Genomic DNA, 24,521 nt, shown 5'->3' with positions numbered 1-24,521 from the left:
GTAGAAGAGAAGTTTTTTTTTTTTTTTTTTTTTTTTTTTTTTTTTTAACTTGTCCTAGAGTGTCGGGAATCCAAGGTTTGTATAGGTTCTATTTTTATTTTATTTACAATCTTATTCGTCATGGTTTATTTTGAACTTTTCATAAGATAAACTACTTATTTGGGCATAGCATGCCTTATTAAAATTCCATTTATATACAAGTTCACATACCTCACGGGAGATCACTCAATCACTCGGCCGAAGGTGTATATTTAAGTGAATCGCTCGAGAGCGGCACGGATTTACATTCTCCATATGCTTGCCAAGCGATCAATCCTCCTCCTTTTTAACTTTTTACCTTTGTAAATATCAAGAGGTCTTTTGGGGTGAAGGCTTGGGTTTAAAGGTGGGTGGTTGGTTAGTGGTTAGTAAAAAGGGCGAAAATCGTAACAAGTGTCGGTTTTCGTGAAATACCTTATTTTTGGTGACATTTATTTTTGAAGTATTTCTCCAAACAAGCTTTTTGTAGCTTATGTTTGTTTTTGACTTCATATTATTTTTTTTTTTTTTTTTTTCGTCACGTAAAGGGTATGTTTATGAAAAACCGAGTTTGTTACTAAAATAAAGGTGAAAAAATGAAAAAGGTTTTTGGTGGGTAAAAAAAAATTGTTTTGGGGGTAATGAAATGAAAGGTTTAGGCTCAAAGGGGTTTTCTAGGGGGATTTTGGGTAGGTAAAAAAAAATGAAAAATAATGGTTTTGAAAAAAAAATAGTTAGTCCTAATGCCTCCATCATTTACTTACTTGGGTTTAAGTTGGTAAGGACCGGGAATGTATCATCGTGGCAAGTTCTAGATTTGTAAAGACCGAGCGGCTATTCACACAAGAAACGAAAAATGAGCATTTAATCTAAATATGTGTATTTTTATGCTCAATAAAGGCTCAAAACTCACTTTTTGTGGGAATGGGTTTTTTTAATGTGACCAAGCATATATAATCGAATTTTAGCTAGACTTGTTATACCGTTTCATAATTTTCTTATGTTAGTTCTTTTTATCACGACGCTATCGGTTGTAAGTTTGTAAAAATATAACCCTTTTATAACTTGTTATTCCCAACTTAAACTAAGACAAGTAAATAAAAAAATGAAAAAGTTTTTGAAAAAATTTGGGGTGTTTAGCGGTTCCAATAGAGTTTTGTGTAAGGCTTGTTTTAGGATTTTGCAAAATTCCAAGGTTTTAGCATCCCCCCCACACTTAAATTACACATTGTCCTCAATGTGTCCAAAAATAGAGTTTTTGGTTGATTAGAATATGTAAAAGTGTGTTTAAAAACAAAGATTTGTGTTACTGGCGCTCTGGACACGGCCCCGTGTCCATTGGACACGGCCCCGTGGCGAACTGCCAGTAACGAAAAACTTACAGAGGGTGAACACGGGGGCGTGTTGGGTGAACACGGCCACGTGTTGGACAAAAATCTGCAGGTCAGTAGCCAAACAGCAGAACTGGGAGATGAACACGGGGGCGTGTCGGCTGGACACGTCCCCGTGTTGACAGTCTGTTAGCCAGAAAAAATAGGGTTTTCTCCCGGTTTCTTCCTCCTAGGGCTGCGAGTGCTAATGTTTAGCATTCTAACCCTTGCATTGCACCTGTTCAAGCATTCAATACCATCCAACCAAGCACAAACCATCCTAATCTTACCATAGTCAAATATTATCCAAACATAAAGTAAAAACAAAATAAAGATAAAAAGTAGTTAAGGAAAGTAAATTGTCTTGACAAATGGCACGCAGGCCATGAATTGTTCGATGGATAAGAAGGGTAATCAAACCTGTGGGCTCATCACCAGCTAGCCCCTTGCTCCTCCCAGCCTCCTACTCCATATCTTCATCACTGTCTTCACCTCCGCCTCCCTGCCTCGCCATGTACTCCCGGATGCTACCGATATCATCTTGTATATCGTTGACACTGCGTTCGATAGCTCCTACCCGGAGGTGTGTGTTGTTGGCGAGGTTGTAGGTGTTCCGGGTGCACATGAGGTTTTCCTGCAAAAGATCATGTAAACTTTGGAAATTAGGAAAACCGCCTCCTTGAGAGGAGGATTGACCCTGTTCGCCTTGGGGAGGGTATTGGTACTGTGGAGGTGGTGCATGAAGAACTAGAGCCTCTTGCGGGTTCCATGCGTAGCCTTGCGTCCTCTGAAAGCTCACCGTCCCGTCCTCCGCTTCATAGAGCAAGTTCATGGCCCGGCAGATATGGTAATCAACCCGTCCCGACCATGGACTCCTTTCGAAGGACTTCGGGATGTTCGCGAAGTGCTTGAAAAGACGGTACACCCATCCCCCGAAGAAGATTGGTGTAGGAGCAGAGGCAAGACGGTTCAAGTGCATGTTCCGCAGTAGGAGGTAAGGAACATCGAGAGGCTTCCGGTTGTGGATGCAGTGAAGGACAACCAAATCTCTAACCCCAACAACGCCACTACTGTCATGGCGTTGGTTCAACGAGTACGTGAGGAGCCTGTGGATGTAGCGATATAACGGGTCTCTCAATTTGGTACTCTTTGTGCTGCTGGAGTTGTAGATCCCCTCACCGATTTGAGCCCATGCGGCTTGGCGTTCTGTTGCGTCCAAGTCTCGCAATCCCCCGGTATTCTCTTCGTTCCCCGCTTCTTCGTCTTTGTACAGCCCAATGATTGATCCGAACTGCGCCATGGAGGTTCTATAGGTTGTACCCCCACATCGAAACTCTACCGCCTCGTGATCAAACGGGTCGCGTCTCGAGTTGAAGATGAACGTGCTATAGAACTCCAATGTGCATTGATGGACCGACCGAAGTCGGGTAGTTAATGCTACGTGCAGTGGACCTGTCACTATGTTGTTGAAGCGGTCCAGTTGGTTTACCATTGTCAGAAGATCGGTACATGCCCGCCTGGGATACTCTTCGGGCCTCGTTTGTAGGACCTCGTAGCGAGCCCTGGCGTCAAGTTCGCTGGCATTGAACCGTGTGAATTTGGACATCTGAAAAGAATACAGCAAAAGTTAGTGCGAAACATGGAAATTCGGGTTGAAAACTGCAAACAGTGGGCTGGACACGGCCCCGTGTTCAGCGAACACGGCCCCGTGTTCAGGCGTCTGTAACACCTAATTTTCATTTTTTCGTCCCGGTTTCGAAAACCTGAAAATTTTTAGCCTAATAGCAGCGGTTTCCCCCGAAAATGAAACCCTAAGTGTCATTTTTCCAAAATCAAACCATTTACCCTTTCAATTTTGTGTTTTTCGGTTCAAGAACAAGGGTTTGTGTTTTTAGTTGGAAATCGGACGAATCCATCAACAATACATGTCTATTTACTCCCTACTACTCTACTCTAAACTACTACTAACAATTTTCATCAAAAATTTTGAGTTCGATCCGGATGAACATGAAGAACCCTAGGTTTCACCCAATTTTTGACGTTTTAACTACATGCAAGTAACTAATCTAACTACTAAGAAGGATAGAATCATACCTTGACGTTGTTAGGCTTGGTGGTAACGTTCGAAATCGGCAGAAAATCGCTCTAAACCAGAGAGTTTTCGGCGAAACGGGGCGTGTGGAATGGTGTAACTGATAGAAAAAGAGGGTTTTATCCCGACAGTCGCCTCGACACGGCCCCGTGTTCAGCGAACACGGCCCCGTGCCGGGTGAAATTTTTGAAAATTCTTTTTTTTTTTTTTTTTTTTTTTTTTTTTTTTTTTTTTTACGTGCTCGTGTGCATGCCCCTTATTTCCGAATAATGGTTAGATGATTTTACCATTTTCGAATGTATACTTACCTGTAACATGTCGGGTATGAGTTTATTCGTTGACCGTTTGAAGTGCGATTTCCTCTTCCTCATCCTCAATGGATCCTCTGTAGAGTTTCAGCCGTTGGCCATTGACTTTAAATGGTGTCCCATTTCGAGTTTTAATTTCTACTGCACCGTGTGGAAAAACATGGGTGACTGAAAAAGGTCCCGACCACCTAGATTTTAACTTACCAGGAAACAATCGAAGTCGCGAATTGAACAATAGAACTTGGTCTCCAACCCGAAATTCATTAGATTTAATATATTTATCATGCAAATTTTTCATTCTTTCTTTATAAATTTCGGAGTTAGAATATGCATAATTCCTAAGTTCTTCTAATTCGTTTATTTGACAAAATCGATTCTTACCGGCAACTTCTAAGTCTAAGTTTACGTTTTTTATTGCCCAGTAGGCTTTGTGAGCGATTTCTACTGGCAAGTGACAACTTTTTCCATAGACTAGTTTATATGGGGTTGTGCCTATAGTGGTTTTATAAGCGGTTCGAAAAGCCCATAAAGCGTCGTCTAGTTTGTCAGCCCATTCTTTTTTATTTATCCCTACGGTTTTCTCAAGTATTCGTTTTAAACCTCGATTAGTCACTTCGGCTTGCCCATTTGTTTGAGGATGATATGCTGTTGAGACCCGGTGATAGACCCCATACCTTGTTAAGATTTTTTCGAGTTGATGGTTACAAAAATGGGTACCTCTATCACTTATTAATGCTTTTGGTGTCCCGAAACGAGAGAACAATTTTTTTAGGAATTTTACCACTACTCTTCCATCATTTGTTGGAAGAGCTTCGGCCTCTGCCCATTTAGACAAGTAATCGACCGCCACAAGTATATATTTGTTTCCTTTTGAAGGTGGGAAAGGTCCCATGAAATCGAGTCCCCACACATCAAAGATTTCACAAACGAGAATGCCATTTTGAGGCATTTCGTTTTTGGAAGAAATATTACCTGATCTTTGGCAGGCATCACATGTTTTTACAAGGTTTTGTGCATCCTTGTAAATGGTTGGCCAGAAAAATCCTGAATCAAATACATTTCTTGCGGTACTTGAGGCACCATGATGTCCTCCGTATGGACTTTCATGACAATGACGGAGTATTCTTCGTGCTTCATTACCATGGACACACCTTCGGATGAGTTGATCGGCACACATTTTGAAAAGATAGGGGTCTTCCCAAAAGTAATGCTTTACATCAGCAAAGAATTTTTTCCTTTGATGATGTGGCCATCCTTTGGTGACTATACCGCTGGCTAAGAAATTAGCGTAGTCGGCATACCATGGTTCTTGTCTGCTTTCCATCATTTCCAGGGACTCCGTGGGAAATTTTTCGTTGATTTGCTCGTCCCTGGTTGTCTCCAAAGCTGGGTCTTCTAAGCGTGAGAGGTGATCTGCAGCAGTGTTTTCTGCTCCTCTTTTGTCCTTGATTTCAATGTCGAATTCTTGGAGGAGTAGAATCCACCTTATCAAACGGGGTTTTGCGTCTTGCTTCTTGAAGAGGTACCTGATGGCTGCATGGTCTGTATAAACTATTGTTTTAGAAAGAACAAGATAAGAACGAAATTTATCAAAAGCAAACACCACCGCTAGTAATTCTTTTTCTGTAGTTGTATAATTTTCTTGTGCATCATTTAGAGTTTTACTAGCATAATAAATTGGGTGGAAATGTTTTTCTTTTCTTTGTCCCAATACTGCTCCAACAGCAAAGTCGCTTGCATCGCACATGATTTCGAAAGGAAATTTCCAATCTGGTGCTATCATGATGGGTGCATTGACTAGCATTTCCTTGAGGGTCAGAAATGCTTGATTGCATTCCTTGTCAAAGATGAAGGGTACATCTTTTTCAAGCAATTTTGTTAGAGGTCTTGAAATTTTCGAAAAGTCTTTGATAAACCTTCTATAGAATCCGGCATGCCCTAGGAAACTTCTGATTGCTCGCACGGAGGATGGAGGAGGTAATCGAGATATAGTCTCAATTTTTGCTCGATCAACTTCCATTCCTTCGCTTGAGATTTTATGTCCGAGTACTATTCCCTCTGTTACCATGAAATGGCATTTTTCCCAGTTAAGGGCGAGGTTAGTTTCCTCACATCGGGATAGCATTCGTTCAAGATTATCGAGGCATTGATCATATGAGTCTCCAAAGATGGAAAAGTCATCCATGAAGACTTCCATGGTTTTTTCAATCATATCATGGAAAATGGCGACCATACAACGTTGGAATGTTGCAGGCGCATTACATAGACCGAATGGCATGCGTCGATATGCAAAAGTTCCGTAGGGGCATGTGAAAGTTGTTTTCTCTTGGTCTTCTGGTGCTATCGGTATTTGGAAGTAACCTGAAAAACCATCTAAGAAACAATAAAATTTATGACCGGATAATCTTTCTAACATTTGATCAATGAAGGGCAAAGGAAAGTGGTCTTTCCTTGTTGCTTCATTTAATCTCCTATAGTCTATACAGACTCTCCATCCTGTGACGGTTCTTGTGGGTATTAATTCATTTTTCTCGTTAGTTATTACCGTCATACCTCCTTTCTTTGGGACTACTTGGACGGGACTTACCCACGGGCTATCGGAGATAGGGTAGATTAGTCCGGCGTCGAGTAGTTTGATGACTTCATTTTTAACCACTTCTTGAACATTGGGGTTCACTCTTCGTTGTGGTTGAATCACCGTTTTGTAGTCATCATTCATTAAAATTTTGTGCGTGCACATGGAAGGACTTATTCCCTTAATATCTACAAGCTTCCAAGCGATCGCATTTTTGTGTTTTTTAAGTAGATTAACTAATTTTTCTTTTTCTATGCTAGTTAATTTAGACGAAATAATTACAGGTAAACTACCATCTTTGCCTAGAAAAGCATATTCCAAACCCTTAGGGAGTTCTTTGAGCTCGATGGGTGGGTCTTTAGGAGACACCTTATTTTGTGGCTCATCTAGATCAAGAACTTTAAAAGTTTGTTCTATGGCTACCTCTTCGTCGACAAAGTGGTCTTCCTCGTGGTTTGTATCAGGTGGTTCAGCTTCATCTTCAATTAGGGGGTCATTGTTGCCAAAAGGGTATTTCATTGAGCGCTCAAGATCTATGCTCCTTTTGAATGCCCCTAATTGAAGAGTTAGATTGTTGAATTTCCGGTTTTTCAAAGCTTTGTGAGTTTGTACAAAAGGTTTTCCCAAGACTAGGGGGGCATCATCTAAGATGACGAAGTCGGTTGGGATTACCATTTGATTTGTTTGAACCAAAATATCTTCGACTACACCGATTGATTTCATTACTTTTCGGTCGGATAGAAAAATGGGTATTTGAAGTGGAGTAAAATCACTAATACTTAATTTTTCAAAAATGTAGTTGGGCATTATGTTAACACAAAGATCTTTATCAATAGTGACATTACTAATAAACGAATTTTGAAAGAAACATGGAACCGGTGTGATGTTAATTTCAAAAGGATCTTCCTTTATTAGCGAGGTTTGATCATTAGTTAACTTAACACTTACTATTTCTTTGATTTTAGCACTAGTGTTTAACTCTTTTAAAAACTTGGCATGAGGGGTTATTAAACAATGGTTTTCGAAAGTAGGTGACAAGAGAATAATTTCCTCTAAATTAGACTCTTCTTGAATTTTAACATTATCGGACTCACCATTTTCGTTGTTTAACTCATGTGTCTGTTTTTCACTTTCTTGTTCTTCCATTTTCACACTTTCAACTATCTCTACGTTTTTATCATTTTTTAGCTCTTCTCTTGCACGGGATTCCTCTTCCTTTGCGCGAGATTCTTTTATGCAACGTTCGATAGTTTTAATGTGTTCTAATATCCTATTGGTTACTTCGGTGAGATTGAAAGAATTTGGATCCTCAAAGCTTGAATCCGGTTGTTCGATCCTTGGTTCCTCATAGTACTCATATGAAGTAGATGGTTCACACCATTGTTCTTCATTATAAGTATATGATGGATAAGGGTCGAAACTTTGTTCTTCATAGTACTCATATGAGGTGGGTTGTTCACGCCATGGGTCCTCATAATAAGTGTATGAAGGTGGTGGCTCATATGTTGAATCTTCAAAGTATGAGTATGAAGGCTCATACCTTGGTTCATCAAAATATGAGTATGAGGAAGGAGGTTCATACCTTTGGTCTTCATAGGATGTGTATGAAGTTGATGGCTCGTACCTGGGCTCCTCATAATGGTTGTATGAATTGGATGGTTGATATGAGTTATTATATTGAACCGAGCGTGCATTACGACAATTAGTGCAATAATTACCTCTATAATCATCCTCATCATAGGTGTAGTTGTAATCTCTTGAGTATTGATCCATAGGAATCACTCAACAGACTACAACTGAGTCTCGGGACCAGAAAACAAAAATAAGACGGAAACAGAAGCTGGACACGGCCCCGTGTTGGGTGAACACGGCCCCGTGTTTAGGGACTGTATCTGGGCGTTTTAATTAAATTAACTGGTCACGTTGAGCACGGGGGCGTGTTGAGTGAACACGGCCCCGTGGTCAGACTCTGTATCTGGGTATCTACTCTAAAAATATGCAGCACGGGGGCGTGTTCAGCGAGCACGGCCCCGTGTTCAAGCTACTGTAAATGCAAAACTAAGCTAAAATGCAGAAAAAAAATGCGCGCGTTTTGAAAAGGTTTTGAAAAACTGATTAGGCCGTCGATTTTAAGCTTTCTTAAAATCCTTGTGTCCCCGGCAACGGCGCCAAAAACTTGATGTGCGTGAAGTGTGTTATATTTTTAGATGTTTATTTAAGCCCTTTTTACACTTTTTAGCCAAGTTTTAAATTTATAAAACACGATATTCACTAACACTAAACACACATATGGGCAAGTGCACCCATCGTGGACGTAGTATAGTGTTGGTAAGATACCGAGGTCGTCCAAGGACACAAGAGCTTTTAATACCGGTTTATCCTCAACGTCTAATCAAATCAAAAAGTTAGAAAAATGTTTTAAACTAAGAAAAATAAAAACTAACTAAATGCTGAAAAAGAAAATAAAATAAAAACAGATAGACAAGATGAATCACTTGGATCCGACACGTGTATTAGTATAACCTTTGATTATTTTCGCACTTTTGCACTTGTTTAAGAGATTATCTTAGTTATTGTAGTAGGCCCCTCTTTTGAAGGCGACGTTACCCTCAACCCAGTAGTTTGAGTCAGCAAGGATACAATCCTAAAGGGTCGGATTATTGAAAGATAATGAATTAAGTTATTAATGCAAATTATGGTAGGCCCCGTTTTCGGCGGTGACGTTACCCTCGACTAAGTAGTCTGAGTCAGCAGGGATACAGTCCTAAATAGCCGGGTTATAGTATTAATAGTAGTTAGCTTATGAGGGGGTCAAAGAGTTTGGATCCCCGCCATCCAATACCCATGGGCATTGAAGGCGGTCCTATTAAATTTGACCCAGGTCCCAAGCAGGACCTCTAAACGCTGAACAAGGGCAAGACCTTTACCAAACCGTTCCCTTAACCCCCGACCGGGTAGCCAACATACCTCCATATAGACCGTGGAGATATGAATGGTGAAAATCTTTTATTTTATATAGACAGTAAAATAATGCCAAGACACCACGGACAAACGATAAGGAAAGATCACCTTCAACATAAGTAACTAGTTATTAAAGTCATTAATACAAAACCAAATAAAAAGTGCAAAAGATTAAAAATAAAAAGTATTATACTAAACACTTGTCTTCACCAAGTGATGTAAGAGACTTAGGCAAACATGGCCTTGATTGTCAAGAACTCTTACGATCAATCTTGGATCCCGAGACGACTCACACACTCTATGATGGACAATGGATGATGGTGGTGGATGATGGTGTTATGGTGGTGGTGGGTGGTGGATGAAGTGTGAGAGAGGTGGTGTGCCAAGGGATGAGAGAGAATGAAGCCAAGCTCCTCTATTTATAGGCTGAACAGAACGCTGGACACGGCCCCGTGTTCGCTGAACACGGCCCCGTGCCCGTCTGACATTCTCTCTCTTCATTAATTGTAATTGCGAATTACAATTAATGCGCCTGCTGTACTTTCAACACGCCCCCGTGTTCGCTGGGCACGGCCCCGTGGTGAGCAATGGAAGCTTCTACTGGTTTGTCTTTTCTGCTGCTTCCTGGGCACGCCCCCGTGTTCACTGGACACGGGGCGTGTTCAGACTTCTGTTCTCTTCTCTTTGTCTTGGGAGGTGCCGTTGAGGGTCCGGGCAGTTTGCTTTTGTTCCTTTTCTTGTAATTATGATAGAATTAGGGGTCTTTTTGCTTCTTTTGTGATTTTGAGCTCATTTCATCCTGAAAATACAAAAGGAAGACAAAAACACTCTTTTTCCAACATTAGTACTTAAAAAGGGTTAGTTTTATGCCTTAATTGATGTGTTTTATATGTTGCATTTTACACACATCAATGTGTAGTGAGTTTTGACGTTAAAACATAGAAAAACATGAAATTGAAGGTCAATTCACGGATGAAATGCAAAATTGAAGACATCATTCTGTTCGGAATTGATTTTCGCACAATCCTGTGAAATTTCATCATGAAATTCAAAGAAATGAAGACTCTAGATCGAATTTTGTGTTCGAAATGTGTTCTTGATGACATCAGTCAGCTTCGTACGAAGGCGCTGCTTCGTACGAAGGGACATATTGATACTGTCATATATGCTGGGTTCGTACGAAGGCGCATGGGTGCATAATTGTCAAATGTTTTGTGAGTTCATACGAAGGGGCTATGGAGCTTAATTGTCGTATCTTTACAGCTTCGTACGAAGGGGTGGTTCTAGCTTCGTATGAAGGGAACACATGGTATTTCATTGTCAATTCATCCGGGTCTTTATGTCACGACCCCCGACCCCATCTGGCCGGAATCGGTGCCGTGAGCAGTCCAGTGATACCGGTGATTATTTTGAAAAACATTGCAGCGGAATTTTCATCAGGACCGTGAGTTAGGAAAAATATCAGAGTTTGGAAACACCGGATTTTAGTTAAATAGATGGAATAAATTACATGTTTTACAAAGGTAGCTTTTAATACGGGATAAACCCAAAAACAATATTTCTTAAGTTGACTTAATTTATAAAATAAGCCACATCTTGATGCCTTTCAGTGCCGTATCCATCTTTTACTCCAATCTATTGTAATTACCTGAAAAGTGTTTTAAAAAACATTTTTATCAGTAATAATTACTGGTGAATTCATTCCATTTTATAAAAACTATTGTTATACTTTACAGCATCAAGATTTTTATATTTATTTATATTTACCCAACTCAATTGGTATTTGTCACCTGGGGTAGTTCCGATTGTAACAATAATCATATCACTTTATTGGCTTACTTTCGTCCAATAGTGAATTTTATCAAGTAATTATATTGTACTATTATTCAATTTATCTGTCACTAGGCGATTCCTGTGACAGTGATTATATCACTGTTGATCATTCTTTCAACTAGTGATTCTAGTCATAACACTGTTGAACATTCTTTCAACTAGTGCTTTGGTTATGTTACTATTGATCATTCTTTCAACTAGTAACTCTGGTCATATCACTGTTGATCATTCTTTCAACTAGCGATTCTATTCATGGCACTGTTAATCATTCTTTCAACTAGTGCTTTTGGTCATGTCACTGTTGATCATTCTCTCAACTAGTGACTCCGAACTTGGCTGTGTCCGATAATATTTACTTTGTCAAATATATTACTTATGGCATAAAACCATTCAATCCATAAAATGACATATATCAATTTATGTCAAACTATTATTACTTATCAAATATAATATGTTAATTCTATCAATATTTGATATATTAACGTGATTAACAATATAATCCTCGTATGGTAGGATACCTTTATACTTGATTATTTTATTATAGTATATACTTTTAGATGTATTTCAAACATAAATTTATTAACGATTTAATGTTAAAACAGTTATAGGTTGTAGATACTGGGGTAGAATTCTTACTGTGATGGTGGTCATGCTTTTATTAGCTATCTTTCTGGCTAATATTAACGAGGATCAAATAATATATAAAACTTCCTATACCAGCAATTATTCATAGAATATAAAAATTTAATTGCTGTAAGTATAACAGGTAACCTTTTATGATTTTGGAAAACATTTGTAAATATAATTATATCACAAAAAGGTGATAAAACATTGAGAAAAGAGAATGGACTCACAAACGGTGAGAAAAGAGAAATGAACTCACATTGCAGATTTCTACGGGCAAAGTTTAGTCTACAGATAAGACTTGATATATTGCTGATTCAATTTGGGCAGAGTCTAGCCTACTGATTAACCTAATAACAATTCACACAAACGGGGTTGTAACTAATACAGCAGTTACGACAATTCACGAGATTAAACCCTCACAACGAATTAATAAGTGCAATACTTAACAATGCAACGGATTCACAACGAATAACAGAGCATAGTCCGAATTCGAACAGCACTCATATATTCAAGTCGAAATCACTATGAATAACAAAGTATAAGCTCAATTTGAGCAGCACCCGGACAATCGTTTGATAGTTATAATCGATCGGACGTTGAATCGTAATAGCGATCGAGTTATTACCCTGATTGCGGTAGCGTTTCGAGGTGTGTGTGTTCGGGTAGTAGAAGAAGTATAACTCGACGTCAATTTGGAATTTGAGCGTCGTTTTTGTGCCCAGAAGCAAGTCCCTAAGTCTGCTATTTATACACGAATTTGCTCCTGCTTACGGACCGTAAGCCTGAGCCCTTACGGTCCGTAAGGGACACCTATAATTCTTTGGCTTGCCCCCCACGGGACTAGCCCTGATGAGTCAACAGTTTTATTAAATTCGATTTTTATAATGATTTATAAGGATAATCGTCAACTAGGTTTTGCCCCCCTTGAGTTTTAGGGGCCCTGATTCTGATTCCGATTGCTCTGAAACTTTCAGGGTTTGTGCAGAATTACTTGGGTGTCTTAATTGGGGTTTCCTATTGGATGAAATAATATAATAAATAATAGTTTTGACGAGGGTTGTTACATCCTCCCCACCTTAATAAAAATCTCGTCCTCGAGATTTGGGTTATGATATTTCTGTTAGATTTATGTCATAATTTAGTCAACAAATGACACGGAAGTAAATATCAAATTTTGTGAATACAAGTTATACAATAAATAGGACTCAATGGGTCAGAGGAATTGGTTCAAGAAATTGATGTCAAATGGATGAGATGAAATGATATAATTTCCAATGTGATTTGATTGGCAACAGAGGAAGACTCAGAGTTAATAAGTTCAAAATAGAAGTACGAAAATGATTGTCAACTATCGAACCATAACTAGAGAAAAATCAATGTGTTGACATTGCAAGGATACACTGGAATGCAATAAAGTTTAGTGTATCATTGTCTTAATACACAATTGTATCAAGACTATTTTCAAAGGATGAGTCAAACGAATTACATACCTGGTTTTTGAATGGTTAGTATGATTAGGATTTAGCCCAAGCTACAAATTTATAACGACTCCGCAAGGTGTCGAAATGATCGAAATAATTCAATAATTACGGTGACCGAACAGTTTCACCGTGTAAATAACTGAAAGTTTAAATGAAGTGAATTTGGATATTTATTTCGAATAGGATTTTCAATTGATAATGAAAAGATCAAATAAAGTACTATAGAAATTTTCGATAAATGATGAAAGAAACGTTTAAGAAGTACACCGGAATATGATACGAATTTGTGTACTTTTATCTTAACACATAGTTGTGTTAAGACTGATTAAGAATATGAACCAAAAAATTAAAATTCGTACATTAGGAGTGAAATTGAAAATAGCTCAAGCTACAAATTTATTATGACGCCACAAGGTGTCATAGTGATTGAAATAGTAGCGGTGAATGAAACGAGTTTCACCATGATGTAAATCAAATGAAGTAAATCCGAATGTTTCGAATAAATTATTTTGGATTGAAATTGAAATACTTGAAGAAAGTTTTTCGATCAAAGATGATAAGGCAATAAAGATTACGAAGCGCTCGATAGATACACGGAAATATGAAATAAATTTGTGTATCATTATCTTAACACACGATTGTGTTAAGATTGTTTTGATAGAATAAATCAAAGCGGATTCAACATAAATAAATAATTAAACCCGTATGTAAGAGGTGCAACGAGATTAGCACAAGCTTCAAATTTGTGAAAACGTCACCACAAGGTGATCGTGACCAAATAAATGATTCAATGAAAGTGAAGATCAACCAAGTCGGTTATGGGTTTGAATAGATGAAGTACTTGACAAAATTTATTTATTTAAAACTTCTACTTATATTAGGGTTAAATAATAACTTAACTTATATATCAGTGATTACGTCTGGAATCGTTTCTGCTTCTTGCGTAGTAAGTACAAATGCTCGCGTGTTCTTAGCTCCATCTGTTGTTCTGGCCTTGTTGTTAAGTGTTTTGGTTAGTTTTGGGCAATATGGTTTGATGTGTCCTGTTTCTCCGCAATTGTAACAGACGTTAGTTTTCCTTCTACACTCTTTCTCTATATGCCCGGTCATCTTGCAGAAGTCACAGTAGAATGCTTTCCTAAAACGACATCTTCCTGAATGCTTTTTGTTAAAGTTTCCGCAGATAGGTTGCTCCAATGACGGTTCAGTTTCTTTCTTCTTAAGTTCTTGGAAAATTTTCTGGGTTAATTCTTTCTTCTTGTTTTCTTCTCTTGTGCGGATTAGTCCATCTGTCAACATATTAGCTAGTTCAACTGCTTCTTCGATAGTCTGTGGTCTAGCGGCTTTAACTATGTCTCGGATTTCGCTAACTAATCCCCAAATATAACGAGAAATTAGTACGGGCTCTGGCGAAGCCAGAGTTGGTACCATTCTTGCATATTCGAAGAATGTTGTCGTATATTCACGACAATTCACATCTATCATTTTATGATTTAGGAACTTGTTAGTCATTCGTTCCTTTTCATAAGGAGGACAAAATTTCCTTTCTACCATTTCCTTGAACTTTTCCCAGTTCATGGCATAAGCCATGTCACTTCCTTTTGCCTGAAGAATAGTATTCCACCATTCTAAGGCTTCTTCCTTAAAGAGGTTAGATGCATACATCACCTTATCTTCTTCAGCACATTTGCTAATCGTAAGAACAGCTTCCGTCTTTTCCAACCATCGCAGAGCAGACGTGGCACCTTCACTTCCTGCGAACTCAGTTGGTTTACAGGCTAGAAATTCTTTGTAGGTGCATCCGAGAGTCATCGCCTTCTTCTTCTTGGGAAATGGGGTTTTGGTAATATCATTATTATCATTATTGACACTATGGTTAAGACTATCGTCACGGGTATGCTTGCTACTCATAGCTTTGGTGGGTTCTATGGGATTTTTAACAGCTTTAATTATTAAAGGTAAAGCATTAGCTATTCCTTGAGCTATTAGATTTTCTATAGCATTTTTATCCAAAGGATTTTCATTATTAGCATGAGCTTCTGGATTATGGGGTATTTCATTCGACATCTGAATTGCAAACATTTTCACTTATTAATATCACAGAATAATTAAAGCAAAATAATACCTCCAGAATATTATATGTGCATATTAACATATATATATATATTTATGTATAGCACATATGTTAATTTGTATTAATTTCCTAACTTTATTGTTTAGGTATTAGAAGAACACCTAAATAGCTTAAACAAGTGGCTTAGCTTATACTAAGGCATCTCTTCTTATGTTCAACTTTGAATGTTATCAGATGTGCTACCAGTTAATAGCAATCTCCTAACTCTTTTAATTAAGTTTAAGTATTATTATTACAACACTTATAGGCTCAAAGTAGTGGCTCGATCAGTGGCTCTGATATCACCTTCTGTCACGACCCCCGACCCCATCTGGCCGGAATCGGTGCCGTGAGCAGTCCAGTGGTACCGGTGATTATTTTGAAAAACATTGCAGCGGAATTTTCATCAGGACCGTGAGTTAGGAAAAATATCAGAGTTTGGAAACACCGGATTTTAGTTAAATAGATGGAATAAATTCCATGTTTTACAAAGGTAGCTTTTAATACGGGATAAACCCAAAAACAATATTTCTTAAGTTGACTTAATTTATAAAATAAGCCACATCTTGATGCCTTTCAGTGCCGTATCCATCTTTTACTCCAATCTACTGTAATTACCTGAAAAGTGTTTTAAAAAACATTTTTATCAGTAATAATTACTGGTGAATCCATTCCATTTTATGAAAACTATTGTTATACTTTACAGCATCAAGATTTTTATATTTATTTATATTTACCCAACTCAATTGGTATTTGTCACCTGGGGTAGTTCCGATTGTAACAATAATCATATCACTTTATTGGCTTACTTTCGTCCAATAGTGAATTTTATCAAGTAATTATATTGTACTATTATTCAATTTATCTGTCACTAGGCGATTCCTGTGACAGTGATTATATCACTGTTGATCATTCTTTCAACTAGTGATCTAGTCATAACACTGTTGAACATTCTTTCAACTAGTGCTTTTGGTTATGTTACTGTTGATCATTCTCTCAACTAGTAACTCTGGTCATATCACTGTTGATCATTCTTTCAACTAGCAATTCTATTCATGGCACTGTTGATCATTCTTTCAACTAGCAATTCTATTCATGGCACTGTTGATCATTCTTTCAACTAGTGCTTTTGGTCATGTCACTGTTGATCATTCTCTCAACTAGTGACTCCGAACTTAGCTGTGTCCGATAATATTTACTTTGTCAAATATATTACTTATGGCATAAAACCATTCAATCCATAAAATGACATATATCAATTTATGTCAAACTATTATTACTTATCAAATATAATATGTAAATTCTATCAATATTTGATATATTAACGTGATTAACAATATGATCCTCGTATGGTAGGATACCTTTATACTTGATTATTTTATTATAGTATATACTTTTAGATGTATTTCAAACATAAATTTATTAACGATTTAATGTTAAAATAGTTATAGGTTGTAGATACTGGGGTAGAATTCTTACTATGATGGTGGTCATGCTTTTATTAGCTATCTTTCTGGCTAATATTAACGAGGATCAAATAATATATAAAACTTCCTATACCAGCAATTATTCATAGAATATAAAAATTTAATTGCTGTAAGTATAACAGGTAACCTTTTATGATTTTGGAAAACATTTGTAAATATAATTATATCACAAAAAGGTGATAAAACATTGAGAAAAGAGAATGGACTCACAAACGGTGAGAAAAGAGAAATGAACTCACATTGCAGATTTCTACGGGCAAAGTTTAGTCTACAGATAAGCCTTGATATATTGCTGATTCAATTTGGGCAGAGTCTAGCCTACTGATTAACCTAATAACAATTCACACAAACGGGGTTGTAACTAATACAGCAGTTACGACAATTCACGAGATTAAACCCTCACAACGAATTAATAAGTGCAATACTTAACAATTCAACGGATTCACAACGAATAACAGAGCATAGTCCGAATTCGAACAACACTCATATATTCAAGTCGAAATCACTATGAATAACAAAGTATAAGCTCAATTTGAGCAGCACCCGGACAATCGTTTGATAGTTATAATCGATCGGACGTTGAATCGTAATAGCGATCGAGTTATTACCCTGATTGTGGTAGCGTTTCGAGGTGTGTGTGTTTGGGTAGTAGAAGAAGTATAACTCGACGTCAATTTGGAATTTGAGCGTCGTTTTTGTGCCCAGAAGCAAGTCCCGAAGTCTGCTATTTATACACGAATTTGCTCCTGCTTACGGACCGTAAGCCTGAGCCCTTACGGTCCGTAAGGGACACCTATAATTCTTTGGCTTGCCCCCCACAGGACTAGCCCTGACGAGTCAACAGTTTTATTAAATTCGATTTTTATAATGATTTATAAGGATAATCGTCAACTAGGTTTTTCCCCCCTGAGTTTTAGGGGCCCTGATTCTGATTCCGATTGCTCTGAAACTTTCAGGGTTTGTGCAGAATTACTTGGGTGTCTTAATCGGGGTTTCCTATTGGATGAAATAATATAATAAATAATAGTTTTGACGAGGGTTGTTACACTTTAGCATATAGATGATCACAGATTGTGAAGATTAGTGGGGTAGTCATGATACTGGTGCTTAATGTTTATCATTCGGGGTGTCTGACTATTTATGGGCCAAAACTGTTAAATCCGCATATATGAAAAACTGACTTCTCGTGGTAGATTTGTCATATTCTTCATAAAGTTGAGTTTTTCAGAGATGTTAAAAAGACTAAATTGCTCAGTTTGAGGGGGAATTCAGTGAGAAAACGTCAGAATTTGCAAAAATGAGGGGGAATCAAAATTTCAATGTCATATATTGAAATTCCGGCATTTTTGAAATTTGTGACACTACAACAGTATTCGGGTGGTTCCGATTTCAGAATTGTCCGGGAATGTGAAGCTGATTGTGGATGATAGCTTCCGAGATCGAGATTGTCCGAGAGGGTGAATCTGATTGTGGACGAATGCTTCGGAGATCAGTATGCGTTACCAGATGATTTGTTATCCGATGAAGATTTGCTGATTGTGGAGAATACCGTTTATACAGATTAATCATTCTTACGGTGCTTAAAAGTGATCACGGAAAATGGGATATCAGATCTTCAGGGGGAATTATTGATTTGAAGTTGATCAGTGGGGTATTTGAAGTTTCTATTAATTGCCGGTTGAGTTTTTGTACATTCTTAGATTGAGCAAGCGGAATGCGAGATCGTGGTGCTTACATGTCATATCAAAAACTGAACTCGGATGTGGCTAAAGCTGAAATAGAGATTGCTGCATTGATTAGTTTCAAGTTGGTGATTGTTCATGAAGATTACAGTTCAGCAAATCAGAGGAGAGTTGTGAACTGTGCAAACAAAGACCTGAAAATTTATTTCGGGGGGAATTTGTTTGAACACTGTCAAAAGCAAACCCAGATCATCAATCAAGGGGGAATCTATTGAAGATTTGAAGATGCCTGATTGAAGTTGCAGAATATTCAAACACAGCTCAAGGTTTTGTGACGATTCGACAGTGACAGCCGAGGGGGAATCTGTTGTGCATATTTCGTACGTTTGCTACTTTGCGAATAGCTAGATAGAGCGTGTGTCGAATATTGTATAGAGTAGAGTGAAATCAGTTATGAACCAAAGGTTTAGTGATGTAACAGACCCTTCGTACAAAGGGACTACATAGTGGGTTCGTAACCATTGAGCAAGACTTGTGTAGCTTCATACGAAGGCACCCATGTGGGTTCGTATGAAGCCAAGCTGCCTATATATAGGACCGTTGGGTCTTGTATTGGATAAGCTTTTGGTCCCTAAGGGGAAATGTTGTCCAACTGATCTCGTGGTGCTGTAACGTTGGATTATCAATAAGAGACCAGATTATAAGTGACTGCTCGGTGTTCTATTCGATCTTCTAATCATTTCTTTTCGTTTTTTTATCTCCGAACACATCGTTTCTGGACCAAAGTTCCATCAAACTCGACGGATCCTGAAATCTTAGTGTTGTTTAGTAGGCAGAAAAAGACGAATGAATAAAATCGACGTTAGTGGCGGTGGCCGTAGCTGGTGGCGACGACGGTGGAGGGTGGCGGCAGCGATAATGGGGTGGCGATGGTGGTGGTAGGTGTGACATTTCTGCTCTGTAAACATTATACGTTGTAGAACAATATCGATTATCAATGAAACGATGTGTTTTGGTGTCAATATTTGTGTATTCCACGTTTTGATTCTCGTTCGATTTCAAGCTTTTAATCGCTTTCTAGAAAGTTATACGCAAACCGTTACTTAAACTTAATCAGTTTAACATGACAAACACTCCGGAACAGTGATATAAGCTTAACATACCTTAAATAACCTTTACATAACTTAGAAATAAGTTTTGAAGGGTTTGGTATGTCAAAATCAAGTTTATTCGATCACAGGGACTATTTGCGACAAACTGCAAAAGTCTGCCGATTCGTATAGCAACACACATTCCGGAACATGACCATAAGCTAAATGTACCCTAAATATCCTTTACGTAGCTTAGAAATAAGCTTTGAGGGGTTCGGTATGCGAAAAACATGCTTGTTTAATCACAGGGACTAAAAACGTAAAAAACTGCATAAGTTTGCATATACGCGCATATTTTACGTTTTGAACATATCCAGACATCCAAAAATTTTTGTAATCATTAAAATATTTTATTTTAGTGATTGGAATGCAAAAATACCATTCGTCGCGTAATTTGGATCGTTTTTGCGTCCGTTCGAGTTTCGTTATAATTAACCGAACGCGACCGTACGACCAAATGAACTGACATCCGTGATATTTCCGGGCATATTTCAAGTCCCCTATACTCTACGTCCTTGTAGAGCCTTGAAAATGGCTTAACGGAGGTTAAATACGACAAATATGCAGATATAAGTGTGCAGGGACTAAACTGCAATTTTTGAAAGTCTGATACACGAGGTCGCGTCGTGCGACCGCTCAAGGGTATCTATGTCGCGCCACGCGACAGCCCTATCTGGGCAGAAACTTTGTTGATGCATCAGCAGCTATGTGGCAGCCCCATATTCAATGATTTTACGACCCATAACTCGAATTTGCCACCATTTAATCTGCTTTTAACACTTGTTAACACACTCCTAAGATCATGACAACACATAGGACACATGGAATGATCTTAAGGCTTCAAATTTGCTATAAATAGCAATGGATTTCAACCCATTTCACTGCTCATCATCATCTTTCTCTAATCTGCTCATTTGAAAGGCTCTCACACTTGTTGAAGGCCTCCAATCTGGTTTTCTTTGATTTCTTTCCAAGCATGGACCCTTTGTAAGTGATCTTTCATGCTTGGTTGTTTATTTTAAGCAAGAAAGTCAAACAGTGTTTGACTTTCAGCTTTAACCACGAATTGGTCAAATCAAAGTTCAATTGAACTTTGCAACGTGAGCGTAATCACGATGGTTATAGTCCCTTGTGACTATACCTACAGATTACCACGTTGATTAGTCGAAGTGACGAGTCAAAGTTTCGGTCAAAATGCACGATTATGTGCATTTTGCGACGAACTATTTTCGGGTATCAAAACACTTTGTTTTGATATCAAATCAGTTTTCTAACTTAGTTAAACATGTTTTAAGATGTTTAACTCGTCACTTTTAGTTTAGTGCTTGTTTAGGGTCGTAAGTCAAGCGGTCTCGACAACCGCTTAGACTTTCGAACCCGACCCGTTTGGTCGATCACTAGGATCCGACCAAACATATATTGTGACCATAGTTGTATAGGGAATAACCTTCCGAGGTTATACCTTATGGTCACTTAGTTTGACTTGTTGTATGATAGGTAGTTTATATGCCTTAGGAAAATGACCAAAATGCCCTTTTCATGCATAATTTGAATTTAAGCATATATATAACTTAATTTTTGACACTTAAACTGATTATTCAATGTTTTAAACATGTTAGGGCATATAAATACTTGTCATAGGACTAGTTAGGCTATCTGAACCCGCTTTTGCGCAAATGACGCGTAAAAGTAGCATAGACTACCTTAACGGGTCATAACGGGTCATAAGCACTTAGGATAGGTTCCGAATCAGAATGTAGGCTTTGTTAAACCATATCACATGAGTTCCAATACTCATTTGGTTTACGAGACCTCATTCTACCCGATCTCCCGATTTAGGTGTCGATTTATTAACACAAGTGATCCGATACTAGGTGCCACTTGATTCCTTGATTGCCCGAGCTTGTTAGTTCACTTTAATCGATTGATACCTTGCAATCTCAAGTGAGTACATAGTTCCCCTATTTTACTGCTTTCAATTGTTTTGGGGTGATTCATATGTGCTAAACGATTTTGATGTTTTCAAAAATGAATACTATGGTTTATATTAAACACAACGATTTCGATAATGTGAATGAACTTGTTGGGACATTATTACATAATGCGAATGACATTCATTAGCTTTGGCCGACCGACCAGTAGTATGTTATGGTACCATAGGATCTGACAAATTCCGTTATTGGGCTATCGCCATGGTTATGTATGGGGGTAATGTGGGTAACGACAAAACCTGATGATTGTTAACTTACCCTTTGGTGGTTTGTTAATAAGAGTTGAACGATTTGGACGAGTCACACAGGTTTGAATGTGTTCTACGAGATGACCAAAAGTTAGATTTCACAATTAAAACACGAATGATTTAAACGATTTAAATGATTTGAACGATTGGACGATGGTTTATAACACAAACAAGTTGAACAATTTGAACGATTGGTTTTTATAACACGAATGATTTAAGAACAAGTACAGTTAAACGATTGGTTTTTAGTGTGTGATTAGATAACGGGATGGGTGTAATGTGATAAAAGCATGGTAGATACGCCGCTGGTACTTCTTATATATAAGTGCTTTAATCATATTACATTCTGTGGCGTTATTTATTTCACTTGGACGAATGATTTCAAACGATGATACGCAACGATGTTTACTAAATGATATAAACCATACGAGTTTTATTACAAGAACGATTTACCTTTTGGTTTAAAAAAGCAAATGTTTTGGGTCAAGATTCATGGCAACGAGGTTTGATAAACTATAACCAACTTGTTTTAAGTTGGTTAATCAAATTGCAATACAAAACACTTTTCAAAACAAGGTTTTCAATTATCGACTCTTGTAGTCGTAAAAGGTATTGCAACACTATACAAGCCATGAATCTGACACACTCACAAAACCTATGTGCTTGCTGACATTTCTTTGCTGACTTTATTTTCACATATGTTTCAGGTGGTGTTTGATGATGTTGATGATGACTAGGATGCATGCTCACATAGGATCGGACGAGGCCTTAGTGACTTGATAACAATGATTGACAATATGTTGAACTTGTTTGTTCTATTTCAAGACAATGTTAAAACTTAATATTTAAATAAAACAAAACTTTAATCCATGTGTTGTGAAACAATAATTCTGTCGCTCCACTCCCCGCTGTTTCCGCCGCGGTTTCGTTGTTTTAACGCGGTCGGGGTGTGACTGAAGAGTTGGTATCAGAGTTCATGGTTATAGGGAATTAGGTTATTAGTAATGCTTTGACCTAGACTATAACCTTCCTAGGACCCTAACGCGAGTTTACATGCGTTTAGATTCTAAAACAAAAACCATCACCTATCTTTAGGTGACTACCACAACAAGAAAACGAATTACAAATCCGTTTTGAAAATCAATCATCTATTCTTAGATGATTTGTTATAAGGTTTTGAACCTTCAAAGTTTTCAAAATCTCATCAAAGTTTGGGTCTTATGATGTGAACACGTGCAATCTGGAAGGGTGGGTGCTTGTATCCCGGGTTTTCTGTCTAAGGCTAGAGTGTTCGTACAAATCCACATAATCGAACCAGTCCCTCTTACCTGGGAACTCTTGGGATGGGTGTCCACGTATAGGCTAAAGCATGTCTTCGCGATACATTATATTGACCCATTTACTTTGATTAGTCACTGTGTATCGTTTGTTTGTTCGAGGTAACAAACGAATGATCGCCTTCCTTATGTTTTGTCGATGTTTTAAATACCTCTTTTGTTTATCCAATTGTCAATATCACTCGTTTCTCATGTTTCCTTCTTCTTTTTAGAATATGCCTCCTAGACGCGATCAAACACAGGATGCTGCACTCACAGCCCTTGTCGCTCTGCAGATTGCTGCTGTGATTCCAAACCTCATAACTCAGATAAACCAAGCAAACAATAACAATGCTCAGTGCAGTTTTAAAACTTCCAACTCGGCTAAACCACTGAAATTTTCTGGGTCTCAAGGAGCAACTGCGCTCCTACAATGGTTCGAGAGTCTGGAAAGCACATTTAGACATGTTCAATGCCCGAATGAGCGAAAGGCCGAGTTCGCATCTAGTGTTTTCGAGAAACGTGCTCTAACATGGTGGAACGGTGTGATGAGGGATAGGGGTGCCGATGTGGCAATGACACAGACTTGGGAAGAGCTACAGGCTCTCATGATGAGAGAATTTTGCCCCCGACACGAAATAAGGGCTTTAGAAACGGAGTTCGACGATTTGAAACAAGATAGGGGAGAACACCGTGCTTATACGGATCGTTATGAGGAAATGAGCTTACTGTGTCCTACTATGGTTACCCCGTTGGAGAAAGCAATCGAGAGGTATATTGATGGGTTGCCTGACTCTGTGCAAGACATAGTTACTGGTAATAACCCTACCACTGTTCGTCAGGCTATCGAATTGGCTGCAACCCTGACTGAGTCGCAAGTCATAAAGGGGAAACTAACCCGCAAGGGTGACAAGAAACACTCAGCCGACACCACTAAAGACAAGGGAAAGGGCAAGAAGAAGGGCGAGTCATCGAGGAGGTCGAGGAAATGCAAGGCTTCCCAGAACTTTGATGTTACCACACAACCCAATCAGAACGCTCAGAATTCACCAGCACAGCCTCCTGCAAAGAAGCCGTATGCTGGTACTGCACCTTACTGTAATCGGTGCAATGGTCATCATGTAGTTCAGTAAGCATGTAAACAGTGCACCTCTTGTGGTAAACTTGGCCACACGGCTAATATATGTCGATCTGTTCCGAATCAAGCTGCTCAGAATCCAGCACAAGCTCAGGGAATCGCTGCTAGACCTGCATTCCCACCTGGTTCA

The sequence above is a fragment of the Helianthus annuus genome, chromosome 4, assembly GCF_002127325.2.
Source record: "Helianthus annuus cultivar XRQ/B chromosome 4, HanXRQr2.0-SUNRISE, whole genome shotgun sequence".
Classification (NCBI taxonomy): domain Eukaryota; kingdom Viridiplantae; phylum Streptophyta; class Magnoliopsida; order Asterales; family Asteraceae; genus Helianthus; species Helianthus annuus.
Note: the sequence above shows the minus strand (reverse complement) of the source record.